The following is a 13589-nucleotide window of genomic DNA, read 5'->3' on the forward strand; positions in this document are numbered from 1 at the left end:
AGCCGCCGACAGCCGGTGAGTCCTGCAGCACCGACTGACGTCACCACCGCCTCCACAAATCAGCGGACGACGAGCCGCGCTCTCCGCCGCTGGATAAAGGTCTAACGTGTCGGCAGTCACCGCCTCGGCAATCAGCAGCAGTCGCGCTGCACGGCGCAATCTCACCAACAACAGCACACCCGTATTCTGTAAAAAATGAAGCCGGCCTCCGCGGCCGCACGAGTCGGCGTGTTTGGATGCGGACCGCAGCGCTGACGCGCCGGCCGCCACCGCGGCAGGCATTGAGCATTTCCTTTTAACGGCTACGCAACCCACCAAGTGTTCCTCGCACCGAAGAATCTGCTACGCTACGCTACACGGGTCGGCTAGTCTAGCGGCGGCGGTTACCTCGATATTGACTAGCTGGCGACTGACGCCGCCACCGCGCGAGACGCCGGCGGGCTCGGCGGCGCCACTGGGCGGCCCCGCTACCGGCGGGCGGGGTGGGGCGAAATGAGCAGAGCCACGCTGGTGCATCACTGCCGCTTGTATGCGCACAACGTGCAGGGCACTCATGCGCTCCGGCTAGCCCGTGTGGAAGCCCGCCTGTCGCGCTGCCCTTAGTCTCAGTTCAGTAAGCTTGCTGGCGTCGAGGGGTGGTTGGCCGATACTGCACGCTCATGATGTGTTTCCATGCGTGTCTACGTCGGTTAGCGGTGGAGGTTTGAGTGGTGATTACACGCTTACCAAGCGAATCCGCACGACAACACCATGGGTGGATTTCGGTTGATGTTTGGAATTGTCGCAGCCAGTGAATTCTCGCGAGCACACCTGCCATCTGCCTCGGTTGTTATGAGCGTGCAATCCCGCGATTGCCCTTTTCAGTTCAAGGTGATTCACCTCCCGGTTGTACGCAACACTCATCGAAAACACTCACCACACCACAGCGGCTAGCAGGAGCAGCAGCAGCTAGCTCGGGTCTGCCGGTCCTGATGCTGCTAGGCCGGAGCACAGTCATCAGAATCCGCCGGCCAACATCGGCAGCAGCGCACCAACACCCGTCCGGGTTCCACGGACCACGCCACAGCCTGCAGGCGTCACCGATGGACCACGCCACAGCCTGCAGACGTCACCGACAGGCCGTGACGACGGCGACCCCACGGCGGGCGCGCTGGCGGTGGGCACAGAAATGGCCGGAGGACGACGCCTGTTGTGACGAAGTGGCGGTCTGCCCCCAGTGCGGCGGTGGCTGTCTACCGGCCTTGGTAGATGTCGATAATCTTGTCTTGGTCGACGTACTCGAAGATGAAAGGAGCGTCCATGAGGATGCTGATGGTTCCAGCTGTCGTTACCCGCGAAGAAGAGGTACAACTGAAGCCGGTCTATCACCATGGCGACGTACTTCCAGTCCTCGCGAATCTGTGGGCCGGCGCAAGATCAGACGGGAGATGAAGGTGCGATTTACGGGTCGAAGGATCACCGCTCTAGCGCGTAAAGAGTGGTCACATAGAAACGTTTCAAGGTTGAGAATCACAAGCTCAGAACGCAGACATTTCAGCCATTGGCCGCTAGAACGCCTGCTCCACAAGACGGAGCGGCGTGGTAACAAACAGAACGCGCGGAACTGACAGCAGCCTTTAACGAGGTCGACCTCGTCCCCAGCTTCGTGCGTTACCATCGAACATTGTGCGCCGCAGCTGATCACCAGCCAATTCCGAAGCCAAGACGTGAACGAAACCAAATGGTCTGATCAATAGGCAGAACATTTCAAGCCTTCAACACTCTTCACCCATGTTTCTGGGTCTTAAATAGAGTTATCGGACCTTTCAGAGAGATTTAAAATTCCGCTGACTCCCCCTACTGCACCGACATTCAAAAAGACGCTTCTCCTCAACCCTAGATCTCGACGGCCGACCCCGCTGCCCGACCGCGCGAACACACGCGAGCCCCGAGCGGTGGCTGCTCGGGCCGCGAGCGCGCCACCCTCACCTGGATGTACTCGTTCTCATTGCGCAGGTGCTCGGCGATGAACTCGACGGCCTCGGTGGCCTTGTAGGCCTCAGCCGTGAGGAAGACGGAGTCGGAGGCGTCGCTGTCGCGCCGCATGTCCGAAGGCGGCTCCAGCCCGCCGCGGTTGATCTTGCAGTTGGGGGTGGTGCAGGTCGGAGAGCTCCATGGCCTCCATCTTGGGCTTGGTGTACTTGGCCGACAGGTCGGGGCTGCTGTAGGAGGGCACGTGCCCGCCCGGTGGCCCGCCGGCCGGCCCCGCACCCGGGCCCTCCATCATCCACCGCAAGCGAGTCTTTTTCGGACGCTTCATAAATAAGAAAATAGGCATATACTTGAGGAAGACGACGCGTATCCAGTTTGGCATGTGGTGGGTGCGCGGCCCCCGAAAGTTCCAGTTGATTATAACCACAGTCACCAGATGCTGACAGTGTTCATCACGAAGGTGAAGAGCAGGTACTTGGCGATGAGCGGCAGCACCAGCGACGTCGGCGGCAGGATCTTTGAGACGAGCAGCAGGAACACGACCAGGGAGAGCAGGATGCTGATTCCCAGGGTGACCTTCTCGCCCGCCTCGGCCGGTAGATAGAACACGAGCACACACAGAAACGAGATCAGCACCGTGGGCAGGATCAAGTTCACCGTGTAGAAGAGCGTCTTGCGCCGGATCGTGATCCAGAACGTGATGTCCGTTTCCTTCGGGGAGGTCTGGTTCTTAGGTTGAGGTAGGCGGGCCACTTCGACGATGTCCCAGGTGCCCGACTTCCAGTAATCGGAGAGGTCGACGAACTCCTTATTGTTGAAGAGCTTCAGCGACACCTGGTCGCCGTTGAAGGTCCACGAGCCGAACTTCATGACACAGGTCTGCTGGTCGAACGGGAAGTACGTGACGTCGATCGTGCACGAGCTCTGGGGAGAAGCAGACGAAGCGCAATTAGAGCCAGCCAGGGGCGGACCGAGCCGTCTAAGTCGTTGCGATTAAAACATATGGCAGTCGACAGTCCTCGCTTGCCTTTACTTTGACGGAGGCGGCGGCGGGAATTCAGCATCTTCCGCCAGTGTTCTTATCAGGCACAGCATACGCGGACTGCCATTCGATTACGCCTGCCTCCTGTCGGCGCTTCATTAAGAGGACAGCTGCATCTGTGTCTTAGTCGCCCTCTCGGGGGCAGGATTTAATGAGATTCCGGCGTGCCAGCCGTCGACAAAGCTGATCCCTTCGAGCTTGTTACACGCAGAACACGGCCGGTGTGCGTGCCACGTCACCGGCGATTAAATTCCCTGTCCGCAACAGAATGTCCGTGAGGCTGTGAAACCGGCGAGCCCGAAAGAGAGTGCTCCGGATGGCTGAGCCTGTTGGAGGGGAAGGGGAGCGGGGAGCCTGGAAAGATGGACATAAGATTCAATGAAAAGGCGGTTCAGGAACCTGCGCGCAGGGGATGAAAGACACCTACCAATATCTGCATATGGTCATCCCTCGTCGCATGCGCATAAGCCATGGCACGGGTAATCGGAATTCTTCCACCCGAATAGGCTGGACGGTGTCACAGAGCAAGACTGACGACGAGTACTTAATGTTCGGTTGCTTGCTGAGGCAAGGAGGCGGTAAGCTCTTGTGCCTCAGGCGAAGCTCTGGCCTCACAGAGACGTTTACAAATTTTGTTGAATTCACGTATCAAGTTACTAGCTTTCAAATCACCCGCCGGGGACACCATATACCTCAATGGAAAATTTGTCTCACTACATATCATATATGAACCACAAACGTGGAAGAGGCAGCATTCACACGGAGTCCCTGTTTTCGTTTCCAGGCAGGGTGCGTCGTTTCATTTCACTATTTCTCGCGCCCAGCCGCGCCCGGAAGCTAATGAACGCGGCACACTCTCGTGTCGGAATCGGGTGTCACTCCGGCGGCGCGCGGCGACACAAACATTCGGCCGACAGCGGCCGACAGCTGGAAATTGTCGGCACGACGCGGCGAAAATATCCGTCCGGCGCCGCCGCCGCCACCGCCGCCGCCGCCGCCGACGGCGACGACGGTGCGGCTTTTCTTGCACCCGCCGTGGCAGCATGCGCCTTCGTGCGGCAGCGCTGCCTTTGTCCAGAGGGCATTTCCGCTTAGCTGGATCTATACAGAGTAATAGATCAGGCTATTTCCGGCAGCCTGAGCCGCTTTCTTGCTCCACCGCTCGGCCCATTTGAAACCAAATAAACGAAGACTTGATCATGCTTCTAGCGCCGCGGTTCGCCGGCGGCGTCCCCCACGGCGTCCCACGAATGTCTGCCAGTAATATGCGTCAAGAATTGCCTGTCAGATGGCATACCAGCGGGCTGCGTACATAATCAATGAGACCACCACAAGGACGGCCGGGCGCGACGGAGGGCGGGGCTCAGCGCGGCCCTCTCTGGAGACACATGCCCATTGACCACAGCCCCTCCCCCCTCCGCGCACCCACACACACACGGCGAAGAAGGGGAGGGGCGGGCGTAGATTACAGGTCCTTCTGGAGGTACCCCGGGACGGATCGAAAGGGCGACGGACGTGACAGAAGCTCCTTCCGAAGAAAACGCCGAAAATCACCCCCTTGAATTGGTTTCCAGAGAACTAGCGAAGTATTCTAAGCTCCGAAATTCTCTTCCGCGACTGTGTGCTGGATTCGCCTATGAAGTCGCTCGCGTCCACGTCTGCCGCCGCTCAGCCGGCGTGAGCAGACTGTGCAGGGTTCTGCGGAGCTTCTCCGGAGGCCCGCCTCCGACAGGCCACACCCACCGCGCGCTCCGGGTGGGCGGGGGGGGGGACGCTGCGGACCGGGACGGGGAGGGGGGACCGGGGACGGCCGGCGGGGCTCCGCCGCCAGCCGGCCCTGCCGCAGACGCCGGCCCAAAGTTATGTGAGACGCAGCGCTGTTCAGCGAGGTTCAAGAGGGCCGTTTGTCCGGCAGCACACCAAAGAATCGGACAACTTCCACGGGCCAAGCTGATTCAGAGCCCGGGTCGCAGGCCAACGACTGGCCCCAATGACGCGGTCCCCGCCGGCGCGGTTATTGCACGGGCACCACTATTAATGGACGATACGCCACGGTCAGTGAGTGGGGGCAAAGCGCTTCCGAATTCGCTGCTCATCGCGGAGGGCCGGTCGGTTCAGAAATGTGATAAACAGCAATGTAGTACGTTTTAATGCTTTTCGTCACTCGTTTTTTGGCCGCGTGACGAGGTGCTGTGAAAACGGTCCAAGCGCTAAAAGCGCTTCAAAAATGATTATTTCTTGTACATGTCACTTCCCCTCCACTTTTCCACTTCCTCTTCCCAGCAATTTATCCTCCTACCCATACCCCTCCCGCCATGGATCTCTTCCTTCCGCCCTCCGCCTCCCTTCATCAATGTCTCTCGCCCTCCCACCCAGGAGGAGAAATCGCCGGCCGGTGTTACGGCTGCGCTGAGGGGCGCGCCGGCGGATCGCCTCCGGCCATATCCGGGTCACGGCCGCAGGAGGCCGATCCCCTAATCTCGAGGCGCGCAGCGGCCAGATGAGGCAGTTGCGGCGCACTACAGACTTATCGCCCCACAGCCGTCGCGGGCACCGGCCGGCGCCGGGCCGGGCCTGGACGGGCGGCCGTCGATCCGTCGGCGCGAATAATTACTCGGTGCGGTGGGCGGCGCGAGGCGATCCACTCCTTCCTTATCGCGCCACGCACTGCTCGGCGCCCCGGGCAGTCGCATCTCACCCTGTGTCAATATGGCACACGGCTGGCGTTACCAGATCAATAGCCCTCGCCTCTTCAAAGCGACGCGCCGCCCGACCGTCTCCATGACAACGCGTTCGCGGGCGAGACGGCGGCGGCAGCGGCTGGACGGTCGCGGCCGACTGCGCCAAATGGCTGGCCGCCTGTGAATGAAATGTCGCCGGCGCACTCGGCAATAGGCAGCCGCGGCTGTCCGCCCTCCGTCCCCTCCCCTTCCCTCCTTACTCTACTCCCTCCCCCTCCCTGCCGGTGGCGGGCGACTAACGCGAGGTGGGCGCGGGGAGGCCCGCCGGCCGTCCCGACTCCAGACCGGGACTTTAGCCTGTTTGAGAGATGTGGTTCTATGCTTGCGATTTGTTTCAAGGTTACATGGATAATGCTGGCTGGCTGCTCTGCAACAGCTTTCGCCACCAGGGCGCTTTACGATAATCCGCGCCGAATCCCGGATGAACACCACCATGTGTTAAATTTTGATGCTGAACGGCAAATGGGGCCGGTCACAGTAATGTTCTCTACTTTCGTGAGAATGGCTTGAATGGCAGTAAAGAATGGAATCAGCGCGCATGGCTTAGGGCGCTCAGCACCATTCTGTGAGATGCTGAGGTCGATAATATCGAAGACCAGTAGCTCTCTTCACGAGACGAAACAAATACAGCCAACTCATGTCGCCGGGAGATGTTCCAAGCACAGCTCCGTGTCACGTAGCGTTTTGTATCAAAATTACTCAGATTGGTGTTCCCAACGCACTATGGGTAAGATTACCTTCAGCAGTGTTATTCAGCGAGTTGGCATAAATCGCTCAAAACAAGTGAGTGAAGGCAGCTTTCCATGCTAATTCAGAGTCTGCACTCTGTATCGTAAACGTCACATCATTGACTTCCCAGGCTTAAATCAAGGTGGTTTGAACTGAGATACCATGCCTGACAAGGTTTCTTGGAATTTAAGCTTGTGTAAGGGGGGATCATCAGCCCGCATTAAATTCGAGTGTAACGTTTATTTCTAAACGACTGACGATGTTAAAAATCATATTGGTTCATACCGCGCTACGTATAACGAGGCACACATATATACTCGCTGATTGGAAACCTGTCTAGTCGGAGTCGGTGTCGCCTGTGTTAGCTTCTACCAGATTTTGTGAGACTCCTAGAGGATTCTATTGTACGACGAGCGGGCTGCCTCCTTCTAATAATGCCCTGTCACCGTCCGCTGCTCACCTACGAGCTGGTGATGAGGTCTACTCTTGTCCAATAGGTGCGCGATCTGGTCGGCGACGTCATGCAGGCTAGCCTTTTCTAACGTTTCCCACACGGTACGTTGTCAGTTCCTTATTGCGGGACTGTGCGCGTCCTTCCTGAAGAGTCCGAGTGGGCGGGAAAGCGCGAACAATGATAGCTGCTGCTATGGTGTGGTACTCAGCGCCCAGACAACGGCATCCAGTGCCGCGGCCAGAGCTCACGAACAGCTCGGCTGCTGTTTCAAGGCGCCGGAATTCTCAGCGCCGGCTGGATATTCCAGGCATCATGGCTTCCTGTGCAACATTCGGGTGTCAGATCAGGCGCCCGTTGACCCGTTGGCCCCGGCGGCGGTCGCCATGTTTGCGAAGGTCTTGCTTATCCTTTGGTTGATGCCGCGGAAGTCGCACGTCGATTGGGTGAAAATGTCGCCCAAAAAAGGCAGTTGGAGCCCCTTATCACAATCATGGCTTGAGGGGGACTAACTTTAGTCTTGAACAGGACGTCGGACATGTGTTGACCCTTGCTTCGCGTTCGGAGTGACCATTCTCATGATGCAACGTCCGGGCTCGCCTTGTTCTTCCTTTCGAACTTCGCCGTTTGTTGGCCTCATGAATACCCTATCTGCCCGAAGTGCCTTGAAGCAGGAGACTTTAGTCGCATCGTTTTAAAGGCTTCGTGCTCCTTTTCTCACTGAAACGTAGGTGGTGTCCGACCACCGACGGATAGAAACATGGGAATCCTCCGTGCAACATTTCGGTCTTCAGTCTCTTCTCGTAATTCAGGCCAAACACCTCAGTGTGCCTGTTTGTTTTCACCCATTTTATATCTATTATCTGAGATTGTCAACGGCGTTTCAGTAACCGCGTGCGTTGCTCGATCTTCGCGATAAAACTACCAAAACAAAACCGCAGACTTCGGAGCGAAGATCTCACCTTGCTTCTGGTATAAGCTCTGCATCCACCGTTTACCTGAATAAACGTCACAAGGCACCTCCGTGACGTGGCGACAAACGCGGCGCTGCCGAGTTGCTCCTGGCAGGACACGCAAACCAATTGCCGAGTTAACAGGCTTGCCGTTAAGGCAACCCGCAGGCAATCTGACCCCGCAGTTCACGGGCAGGGAAAACTTAGCCACATGTTTTAAATGACTCCGGGCCGACTCTGATGAAGACCGGCACAGGAAGATTGCTACCCACAGGGCGGGACAAAAGACAGAAAAAGAGAGTGATAGAGAGGGTAAGAGAGAGAGAGAAGAGGAAGAGAAAGAGAGAGGGAGAGAGATAATGAGAGAGAGAGAGGAGGGAAGGGAGAGAGAGAGAGAGAATCGAGAGAACAGAGAGGGGAAGAAAGAGAGGGAGAGGGAGAGAAGAGGTGTGCTTGAATGGGAGCCTAAGGGAAAAAGTTGAAGGTTGAAAGCTAAGAGCTAGCGAAAATGAAGGCTGCTTACACTGCTTGCTTCATGCGCACTGTACAGCTATACCTGTGAAAGTTTTATCATACATGTACTTGGTAAGTCGCTAGCTGCATCACACGTAACTTTCCTACTCTCACAAAAAAGCGTTTGTGTCTTTCAAGTTTCAATGAGCATTGTCCGGGTCACCAGCGTAGTTATTACTGCTTCGTCCGCCAGGTGACAGGCCGCCAAAGCATGCGTCAACTGTAGCTCGATACCTTTGTTCGCATAAGTCTGTGCGGGATGTTTCTGTTGAGTTAAAACCGAATGCCTATATCTAGCACACAAAAAAACGCGCAAAAATAGCGCGGAACGCGACATGCCTAATTCATTCCGGTAACGCTCGTACAAATATGTCCCCAAGAGTCTTGGTAGCCGAGTGTCTTGCTTTTTGAACAGAATAGTGCACTGGAATAAATATACAGCTTTGTAAAGCTGAAACACATCTTCTTCCATTTCTCGCATGTAAGCAAGCCGAAGCCTGCTTGACAACCAGATATCTGCCTGGTTCCCAGTTTTGGTTTTGTTTTCCACTGGTTCCTTCGACAAAACAAAACCACGGATCGTGGTTTCCACTGCTTTTGTCAGCAAAACAAAACCCTGGATCCTGGTTTCCGGCTGGTTTCTTTCCACAAACCCAACATCCTGGATCCTGGTTTCCACTGATTCTTTACACAAAATAAAACCATGGATCTGGTTTCCTGCTGGATTTTTCAACCAACCACGATATTGCCAGGATGGATCTTGGTTCTTGCTCGATCCTTCGACTAAATATAAGGGTGGATCCTGGGTTCTTTCTGGTTCCGGAACCGGGCCATCAGGAACCAGGCACATATCTGTAATGGCGGCTTCGGCGATTGGTTCAAAAACAAATCGTGCAGAGCGATATTAGAATATAACGATAAATTCACAACTCTCCATTCAGCTTGCAACATGTCTACACGCCGATATTTCATTTCTACGGGTTTCCCACTTTTGATTAGGCCCACTTACGAACGCAGATGACCCATAGTGGCATCACCCAGGGTGCGCAGCAGCGCAGATTCTGCAGATTGTTGTGCCATATCACGTGCACGAGCCCCGCCTTCTGAAGCCGGCCCGTCGCTGCCCGTACCTGGTAGATAGCAGGTGGGATCCAGAGCACCTCTCCGTTCGGGTGCACCAGCACGTTAGACTTGTAGCGGACCTCGTAGTTGCCGTCGGCACTGTGGTGAGAAGACCAGTTGACGTCACACTGTCACAGGCCCCGTGACGTCACCCCGTCAGAGGGCCGGGTGACGTCACCCGTCAGATGCCCGGTGACGTCACCCCGTCAGAAGACCAGGTGGCATCACCCGCCAGAGGCCGGCGCGGCGCGAGGCACAAGCACGTTACACCGCTAATGATGGCGTGATTGATTGATGCAATTACTGGCTCGGGGTTACGGCATATAGCGCATCATCGCTCAGGCACGACGAGATGATAAACGGTCCCGTTGACAAAGGAGCCACATATTGACAACACAACAAGAAGGCTAAGGATATGATGATAGATGGCCTGGAGAAATAGGGCGCTGTCATCTGTATGGAGGCGAGAACCATCCGAATCACACTCATCGTGGGGAAACGCAGAAGAACTTCAAATGATGTATACAAAAATGAGACACGCATAACAAAGACGCATGTCAAACAGTCCTTCATTTTAAGGTAGCCAGGTGCCTGATGTAAACTACGCCGTAATTTCCATCAATTTTGACACCAAGAGGTCGTAGAGCTTTCGGTTCAGTTGAGCGTTTAGCTATGATATTTTATCCTTGGTGCGAAATTATTGAGCAGCTGTGAACGTGCATGGCATTGATTATGAAAAATATTTCGTTTGGAGGTCCAGAAAAAACAACCAAGGTATTACCAAAGTTGGTTTTGACCGGGAACGCCACTAGAATGCTCGCGTGAGTTCCCAAAAGTAAAGTGCAGGCGACTTATTTGGATTAATTTTCTATGATAAGCAGCCAACCAAAGCCAGACAAGGTCAACCGCACCTCCAGTATCACTACAACCATCAGATCGCTGGCTGCTAATCGCCCACAGAGTAGAAATTTGGAAGCCCCCGAGCGATTCGTTGGGGGGGACTCTGACGATGCTATTGGTTTAGAAATCAAGTCACGGTCAGAATCGGTCGAAGTGGCCAACGGGTGGACCACTGGATATGAAGGAACTGAAAGCATATTTGCATGAAGACAAGAAAAACAGCAGGTCGGTCATAAGCCCTATTTTCCGAACATGTGGGCTGCTGATGGATACAATCACCAAGGTTGACCTTGTTCAATGGAAGGAACTTTTATAGTGATGAGCAACAAAGGAAGATGGTAGCGCTCTAGGAAAATCGCGATTTTAAATGTAAACGGTGAATTTTAGGTCAGTCTCGAGGAAACCAGCGTGGAAGGTGCGAGGTTACAGCTGCCAGCCATTGGAGTTAGTAAAGTGATTGCATATTTGTATTAAAACGAGATGAAAAAGCAGATTGATCACAAAGTCCATAGTTCAAACGTTTTGGTCGAAACCGAATAGAACGAACTACATTTTGGTGGACAGAAAGAAACTTTTATATTTATTAGCAGCAAAAGCAGACGGAAGAGTTTTCTGGGAAAAGACGTGATTCGAAAGTGAAAACCTGATTTTCAGTGCAATTTCGAGGACATTGGCACCGCCACCAGAATCAGACATGCCTTATATAGATACATCCGGCAACGGTCTAATCTTGAACTAAATGTGGCACTTGTCCTTTCCAAATATCCACCTAAAACCACGAGCTCAAATATGTTCAAGCGCCAGCCAGCTAGCAGACATTCGCATTTCCTTTTTTTAAAGTCGTCACCATTCATTGAAGACGACTAAGGCCAGCTAAGGGCTGCCTCCACCAATCCCGTCTCTCACACCATACGACAGATGCGAATGATTCCAAGCATTACCATCACGAATGAATTGTGCGAATTGTGCCGGACAAACTGCGTGGTACCATGGCGCCGGCTTAATGACTGTCTGCACGCCTGGCATGCCTCCGGCAGTTAGTCTCAGCGGATGACGCGCGGCACGAGAGACGCTGGCTGGGCACTCACTTGTTGAAGAGCACGATGTCAGGCTTCCACACCTTGTCGGGGGGCAGGCGCAGCACCTGGATGCCACGGTAGTCCGACTCGTCCCACATCAGCTGGTAATCTGTCCATTTCTGTCCGACACAGAGACATAGATTACATGAATAAGCTTTAGCTTTTTTACGAGGCGTTCAACGGCCATGGCATGTCATTTATGTCATCTCCGAAAGCGGACGTGAAAGGTACCCTGCTGATTACATCAACAGTAACCAAAAGACGATCAGTAGCAAGCACCGAGCCTTCGACTTCACAGCCATTCATCAGTCAGTAGAAAAGTGCACAACGCTTGAACTGCCGCAATCTTCCCCAGAAATGTCCTCCCCATAGCTCCATTGGTTAGACTGGCTGCCTTACGATTCAGGCGCGCGTGGCGGGGCGGGTTCGAGTCACTTTAGGTGCTCACTAGTCCCCTCAACTGGGATGGCCTGTGACCGGTGGTGGCGGCTGTGCTTAAGGTCAGATGACGTCACAGGGCATGGCGGACCGTGTCGGGCATTGCGGTACGTTCGCCACAAAATTCTGCCGTCCTGGGATTTCACGATCGGATGGTAAGGGTTGTGGTTCGCACAGCACTCACTGCTAGTGCGGCCACATATCCCAGAAAGCAATCAAATCACGTTGTTTGGAATACATCTTACAAAAGAATAACAGTTTGAATCTGATAGGATTTTAAAACATTTTGTTGTGTTTATGGTGAGTTTTGAGAGCCATGAACAAACTACGTTAGCAATAAGCTACCGCTTGTCAAAGTTGGTTTAAATTGTATTTGAGTATATATATATATATATATATATATATATATATATATATATATATATATACATTTACTTATTTATCCATCTCTTTATACCTATAGATAGATAAATAGATATGGATATATAGGTAGAGAATGAGATTGATAGATAGATACACAGATAGATGGGTAGATAAATGAGTCTTTTAAGATTCTCACGAGGTAAACATATTTCGACACGCCCCAAATACTGAAACATTTTATACCATCATATCTGAGATTTGCCCGGCGGGGATTATATGGCAATTTAGATAAGATAGAGATATAAATCTCCTTGCACCGTGCAGACGACAAAAACGCCCTGTAGTACGACGACAAATTGTTTTGGCAAAAAAGAAAGGTCCAGGAGACGAATTGTAACGAATTAGCTGAATGTCGATGAATGGGAGCTTTTGGATGCCACCCACAGCAAATTCACCTGCCGTCTTTCTCCCAACGCGGGCTCAGCAGGCTACTTCGTTCCTGGCTGTCAGCCAAAGCCTGAAGCCTGCTTGTGATGTACGGGCCCTCCTTCCCCCGGACAATTTTTTGGCAATGTTTGGGAAGATTGGGAGATTTTCGAGTTTTTACCACATAAACCAGCTTTAAAGAAGAGTGTCTTCCGTGTGTGATTACACACTTACGTAGCAACAGCGTTATGGCGGACTGCCGTCACAGAAGCGAAAGAGCAGCTCATGGGATTAGATAAGCCGCCTAAGTTTCTTCAAACATGGCTGGGCGTTCTCCGTGACATTGTATGGGCGGCTTAAGTGATCCGAGTTACGAGCTGTTCAGATATATTCACGATACGTGCATATATCAAAGGTGTGATAATTTCAGAAATGTTGGGCTAATTCAGAGAGGCACCACATGTTACATGATTAAGCATAGCACAAGTGCATGCCGCAACATGCAAACAGCGAGGCAAATAACAACATGATCCATGCACCAAATGAATTTCGCGCCTAGTTGTGAACGCTACAATTGGCCAAAAATGCAACTTAAATGCTTGATTGAATACAGGAGGGTCGGTACGAGCTTTGCATGTGCGTAGTATGTTGACAGCCCATAGGTTTGTGCTCTCCAGGTCTCTTCGTTACATGAAATGCTTTCGTCTTCGCAGGAAAATGACGCGATCAAAACCATACAGCAAACATGATTGCCATGTCCATCTGCGGAAAATCTTTGACTTCCTTGCATGGCGATGACCGTTGCGAGATCCTGCGGTCCTAGGCGCTGGTTTTGGCTCAGAGAATCCTGATTTCGTTACG

At 53.4% G+C, this 13589-nt stretch overlaps 1 pseudogene; it reads right to left on the minus strand.

Annotated features, from left to right (window-relative positions):
• Positions 1-1062: 1062 nt before the first annotated feature.
• LOC119102898 (acetylcholine receptor subunit beta-like 1) overlaps positions 1063-13589 on the minus strand; it is a 20237-nt pseudogene continuing 7710 nt past the window's right edge.

The sequence above is a fragment of the Pollicipes pollicipes genome, unplaced genomic scaffold (genome assembly GCF_011947565.3).
Source record: "Pollicipes pollicipes isolate AB1234 unplaced genomic scaffold, Ppol_2.1 Scaffold_5724;HRSCAF=6776_pilon_pilon_pilon, whole genome shotgun sequence".
NCBI lineage: Eukaryota > Metazoa > Arthropoda > Thecostraca > Pollicipedomorpha > Pollicipedidae > Pollicipes > Pollicipes pollicipes.